This window comes from Chenopodium quinoa, unplaced genomic scaffold (assembly GCF_001683475.1).
Source record: "Chenopodium quinoa cultivar QQ74 unplaced genomic scaffold, ASM168347v1, whole genome shotgun sequence".
Lineage (NCBI taxonomy): Eukaryota > Viridiplantae > Streptophyta > Magnoliopsida > Caryophyllales > Amaranthaceae > Chenopodium > Chenopodium quinoa.
The window spans coordinates 1,255,828-1,262,774 of record NW_018743977.1 but is presented as its reverse complement, the minus strand read 5'-3'; positions in this window follow the sequence as shown (position 1 = coordinate 1,262,774).

The window sequence follows — 6,947 nt, the reverse complement described above, 5'->3', positions numbered from 1 at the left end:
GGGGTACCGGAGCTCAGCATTTTTAAGGACATGGCTAAGTACATGTACAGAACCTCACTAAGGGCGTGATCAGAGACGGCTAAGTACATGTACAGAACCTCCCGGGGTAGGGGGCTCACTAGCCTTGGCAAAGAATGCAAGTGCTGCTTAAGCCTCTGGAATGCCACCTCTGCTTCTTCACCCCATTCAAACCTTGACCTCTTCCTGATTGCCTGGAAGAAATAGAGGCACTTGTCACCTGACCGGCTGAGGAACCTCCCCAATGCCGCCAGGCAACCGGTCAACTTCTGGACCTCTTTTACAGTGCGGGGAGACTTCATGTCAATTACCGCCTGTATTTTTTCCGGATTAGCTTCAATGCCTCTTTGGTCAATCAAGAATCCGAGAAACTTCCCAGACTCAACACCAAATACGCATTTCTTTGGGTTAAGCATGACCCGGTGCCGCCTGAGTGTGGTGAAGGTTTCTCGCAGGTCTGCTAGGTGATCCGTCTGTAGCTTGGATTTGACTATCATGTCATCGATATACGCCTCTACATTCCTGCCAATCTGGTTGATAAAAACGGTGTTTATCATGCGCTGGAATGTAGCCGGTGCATTCTTCAACCCAAACGGCATCACCGTATAGCAGAATAACCCCTGATCAGTGACGAAAGCCGTCTTCTCCTGATCTTTCTTCCAGAGGGGTATTTGATGGAAGCCGGAATAGGCATCCATAAAGCTCATTAGCGCATGGCCGGCTGTTGAGTCGACTAGGCTGTCAATCTTTGGAAGCGGGTAGCTATCTTTTGGGCATGCTTTGTTCAGATCTGTGTAATCCACACACATCCGCCAAGTACCGTTCGGCTTCTTTACTAGAACGACATTTGCCACCCAATCCGGGTAGTAGCATTGCCTAATGAACCCAGCATCCAACAGCTTTTTGACCTCATCCGCTGCCGCTTGAGATCTTTCTCCACCATGATCCCTCTTTTTCTGCCTAACCGGCTGCTTTTTGGGATCTACGGCTAACTTGTGGACAGCAAGATCCGGGCTGACGCCTGGCATCTCTTCCACTTCAAAGGCAAAGATGTCTTTGAATTCCTTCAGCAGCTGGAGCAAGCCTTCTCCCAACCGTTCGAAGGCTACCGTCCCGACCTTGACTGTTCTTTCGGGACGGCTGTCATCTAGGATGACATCAAGGCAGTCACCAGCCGGCTGAGGTCGTTGGTCATCTGACCTTTCCCCGGCTAGTGATTGCTATTTCTCCTTTTTGACGGGTGCCAGTTGGTCCGCCTTTCTTTTCTTACCGGCTGCCCTTGGAGCCGGGACTGCTGGGTCGCAGTTATCAATATTTATGGGCTCACCCTGGCCGGCTGCACCCATAGTTGTCTTGACGTCAGAGAGATAGCACTCTCTTGCCGTCTTCTGGTCCCCGCTTAGGGCACCGACTGTACCATCATCCTTTTGAAACTTGACCAACATGAGGGACGGGATGATGACAGCCTTAGATGCGTTGAGGGTAGGACGGCCAAATATCATGTTGTAGGCGGACAGCTCCTCCACAACTAAAAACTTGACTATCATGTGGCGTCCTTGCCCCTTTTCACCCAGCCGGATCGGAAGATCTATGCTTCCGACCGGATGCACTACTCCACCCCCAAAACCGACTAGTGGGTGAGGAGCCTGGTGCATGTTACCGGATGTGTACTTGAGCTTGGTCAAGCACTGATAACTAATTAGGTCAGACGAGCTCCCGGTGTCTATTAAGACCCGGCCAACCTTCTGGTTGGCAACCTTGCATTCGATGACGATGGGGTCATCATGAGGCCGCCTGACCTTGCCCCGGTCCTTTTCAGAAATAAGGACCTCAGGGAAGATGTCTTTCGACGCCTGGCCCTCATCCACTGAGTTGACCAGCTTCCTGATGTTGTCTTTGGTGCCCCGGATGGTGGGACCCCCTCCGGCAAAACCGCCTGCTATGGTGAAGATGGTCTCTTCAACCGTCTCGGAGTTTACTGGGCCGGTTTTTGCCGCCTGCCCTTTCTTGACCTGGGTATTACCCTTAGCCTTGGGTAGGTAGGATTTTAGGGCCCCCTCATCTGCCAGACGGTCCAATAGCCGCCTGAGGCTATAGCAGCCATTGGTGTCGTGGCCAACATCCTCGTGGTATTGGCAATACTTGCTCTTGTCCCGTTTATTCACGGGGCTTTTCATTTCAGCCGGTTTGTCGAGAGACATCCGGTCTTTGATTTCCAGGAGGATGGTGGAGCAATCTTTTGTGAACTCGTATTTGGGGACATACGGTTCTGACTTCCGCCTGATATTCTGGGCCGGCTGTCCTGATCGGTCAGCTGCCCAGACCCCTTTTCTCTTTTCTTCCTTTCTTGCCGGCTGATGCTGTTGCCGGCTCTCTTTTTTGTCAGACTTTTTAGAATCTGACGGCTGCTTGACAGCACAAAGCTCCGTCGCCTGTATATAGGCTTCAGCTTCAATTAACGCCTCTTGGAGGGTAACAACCCTCTTCCGGACGAGGTCAAACTTAAAGGTCGACCCATCCTTCAGACCTCGAAAGAAGTCTGTATAGGCCACTTCGTCTGATAGTCCTGGAATCTGAATTTTCATCAGATTGAACCGTCTGACGTATGACCGGAGGCCCTCCCGGTCGCCCTGCTGTATTGCCCCTAGGTCGAGGCTAGTCTTTTTGGCAGGAATATTCATTGAGAAATTTGACGTAAACAAGTACGCCAAAGTTCGAAAGCTGTTGATGCAACCGGCTGGTAGGTTACCAAACCACCGCTGGGCTATGCCCTTGAGGGTAGCCGGGAAGCATCGACACCAGACGGCATCCTCTAACCCCTGAAGGTACATGAGGTTAGAGTAGGCCATTAGATGGTCTTCTGGGTTGGTGGTGCCGTCATAGGCCCCCACCAAAACATTCTTGATCTTAGGCGGCTGTGCCGCCTGGGTTATCTCGGGTGAGAACGCCGTTGGCTGTTCCCCCAAATTTAGCAGGCGCAGCTGCCAGTCCGTGGGTTGGTACGGCTGCTGCGCTTGCCCACCGAAAAGACCCGGTGACATAAAAGGGGATCCACCCAACCCATTCGGTGTGCCGAATAAGCCAGGCTGGATCACTTTGGGTCCAGACCGGGCAGAAGCTTCGCCCGTCTGGCTCCCAGGGTTCGTTCCCGTACGCCTGTGTGAGACGTCATGGAAACTGTCCGGGAAGGTCGACGTTGAGGCCGACGCAGACGCCTGACCTCGCTTCTCTTGGAGAAATGTGCGGGCGTCTGAGAATGTTTTCTTGGAGCCATCCGGCTGTACGTGCCGGATGGCCTTTCGCAGCTCCCCTTGAGGAAAACGGAGTCTGCTTGGATCAAACCTTAAGCCCTCCCCCTCCTTTGGCTTGGGATGAGGGGTAGGAACTCGTTCTTTGACCGCCTTCTTTCCAGAAGGCTTCTTGGCCGGCTGACCCTTCTTTGGAGTAGCTGACCGGATGAGGCTCTTGATCTCACCCTTGAAACTATTCATGAAAGACATGAGTTCGTTTCTTGTAACGGGAGCTGAGCCCTCCACCGTCTGGGCAATTCCAGCCGGTTGCCCGGCTGGGTTGCTGGGAGCAGCTTGGCTGATTTCCCGTTCTCTTCTATCTTTAGCACGAGGGTGCTTCGTTCTGAAAGACCCATCCGGGGCCACATATGTTTCAATTTCGTCTCCACTTTCATGGTCCGTCTGGACCTCAGGCTCGACCACAGGCCGTTTGCCCTGATTCGGTGACACAGTATCAGAAGTCATCTTAGAAGTACTCTCCCCACAGACGGCGCCAAATGTTTCGGGGTTTTTTGATGTGTCCTGCGGGAGAGTTACAATTCCAAGAATGCCCTTCGACGCCTGTGCCTGCAAAATCACGAAGACTCCTGGGGGTAGGAGCTCCGCCTCCGACGATCAAGTTAGTAAAGATACGGGAGGTAGAATGCACGTAATGTTGAAGTTACTTCTCGCGTAATGGGAGAATTCCGCAATTAATATTGCTCGGGGTAGGTGTTTGTCTTTATGAGGAGTATTCAATGTAAGCAATAGATGTTCCCCCCCCCATTAATGAGGGTCCTTCCACTATTTATAGTGGGGAAGGGATGGTTTCCCTTTTAGGGTTTAGAGGACACGTGTCAGCAGAGGATTGGAGCCCTGCTGACCAACGGCTGGATGCCACGTGTTTAGGGTATTTTTACCCCAAACAACTACTATGCACCGTTTGATTTTTTAATAAGGTCAAATTTCATATAATTTGACCATATATATACAAGTACTTTTTTAATTTTGGAGAATTATGTAAGATCAAATATAATACGTACATAGTATAAAGTACGAAGTATTAAAATTATCATATTAAATTTTGTTTGAATTTTTTCTATATGATATTAATCATATAACTATCTTTTCAAGTTTTTACTAATTCCGTTCAAAATATTTTTGATGACAAGCAACATGTAAAATGGTGCAAGATTAAAAGAATGCTAAGTGGCGCAAGATAGAGAAGCTAGAAAATAGGTTTTCGAACAAGGGAAGATTGAAAAACTATTAGCTTAGCAAATTTGGAGCAGATTAAGTCAAAACAACTAACTTAATGGCAATGTGAATTTTGATTATTTTGAAATTAGGTCAACTAGAGTAATTTAAGTGGTATCAAATTAAAGTCATGTGTGCATCTACATACAAAAACTACTAAAATTATAAGGAATGTTTCTATATTTCAATAACAAGTGAAGCCAATTGATCTAGTAAGCTAAGCCACAAAGTCATTCCACCAATGTCGAATTTATCAATATATGACGTATTTTATATATATATGCAATTCATCTAATAGAGAATTAGAAGTTGGACAGTAAAAGCCCTTGCAAATTACACATGCATGTCGCGTTGTTATGAATTAAATTCTCATCTACCTTATAGAAGGGTGGTGTATAGTGTAAGGAATATGGAAATTTTGTTGTCCAATAAGAAAAAGTATTATATTGTTGTATAAGTCATTCAATAGTCACTGTGAGAAGCTAGCATACAAACATAGACCATCATCATGAAACTCCCAAAGATGATGCATAAATTAACCTAGAGGAAGTGGCACGTTGCTTCCTAAATTGCCCATCATCTGAATTGAGAGAATCAAGGACCCAACCCCAACAACTGGCATTTCTCTGCATTGATTTTTTTTAAAAAAAAAAAAAAAAAAAAAAAAAAAGAAAAAAAAAAAGGAAAGTTCATTGTTCATAGACTCTTATACTATAATTAATTAACAATACATGTATTTATTTACACAATAATACAAATGTAAAACTATTCTAGTAAGCTCTCAATTACTCCGTACTAGCTAAATCATTGACTTTTGAATGTTCAACTTTCTTCCCACAATCTTATATAGCAATAATTTTGTGATTTAAAATTATGTTTGAGAATAAATATATTTTTGTAAGATATTTTTAGAAGTCTAGAATTGGAAATGTTTTGTTCATTTAAAGAATTATGAGGGTGTTTTGGCCAGTAGGGATACCCTAAAAAAGTGGGAGCAATCTTTATATATTGAATATTTTGATATGTGTCTATGCCTCTATTGCACGCAATAATAATACAAATTCAGAAATTCTATATCAATTATTAGGTGAAGAATGCATGACATTTTTAAATAAGCAAGTTGATTATTGATTATGTTATTATAAAACAAACAAGGAAGAAAGAATAGCACATACTAATGTGATATTTTGACATTTTAAATTATAAACATGTATGTTTAATTTGGAATTAAGTTATAAAAATAAGTTCAAACACGCTACAGCCTAACAGAGTATTAATATTTGCCACCTACCAAACATGTTGTTAAGATTCCCAATGAAAATTAATAAGATCTTATATCAAACATCTATTTTTCATATATTGTGATAAAATTTTCTCGATCTTATTTTCTGAAAAATGTTAATTTTGACTTAGTTGGAAAATGATTCATTCACATTAGGTTTATTGTTAGGTATTGCCCTAATATAAAAATTTGGGTTAAGGTAGATCAGATCGAATAATCCCATCAACTTAATCAAATTTAGCCATAAAATCCTAAGGTGATCAGTTCGAGTATTATCAATTTCAAATCAAATCAATCTTAGATTCTTAGGTACATATATATGTAGGATTGCTTATAAATTTAAAACCAAATTAAAGCGGAATGATTATCGGAAATAATATGAAAATTAAAAAGAAGGTAAATACAAGAGCCCTATTTCTATTTTGCATGCATTATTTATACAAGTACATGAAGAATTTGTTAAGCCAAATCAACCAAACAAATCAAGTAGTCTCAAACATGGGGCCAAAGTAAACATGAGCATGAAGCTACTCTTGCCTCAATTATTGAGTACATACCACACAAAGCACTGACATATTTAATGCTTACTGTTTCACCTTTTTTTTTTTTTTTTTTTTTTTTTTTGAAACACTTACTGTTTCACCTTATTAATATGGAATACCAGTTTGATTAGGCAAAGTATTGATTGGGTATATATTTATTTTCTTTTTTAGATTCTAGGAGCTTAAGTGGCATCCCTCAAGGAATCAAGGTGAGCAATCACAACCCCTTATTAAGAAAATTTGGAAGATTTCATAAAAGAAAGAAATTATGAGGATAAACTTTATTGGATCCAACTCTATTATTTTGAATGTGGAAGCTGACACATTAAAAAGTGTAAAAGAATGCTCTTTCTGTGAGATTAAACATCCTATATATGAAGGAGACAATCTTTACATCATCTACACTATCAAACGACTATGGAAGATCCCTCAGAAAATAATTTACAACACAATTGTTGATGTTGAGAAAGATATTAAGAAGTTTGAGTTACACATTGTTTGAGAAGCAAATTAAACGATAGATTTCATGACTAATTATGGTCATATTCACTCTTGGTTTCTTCAATCCCATCCAAAATG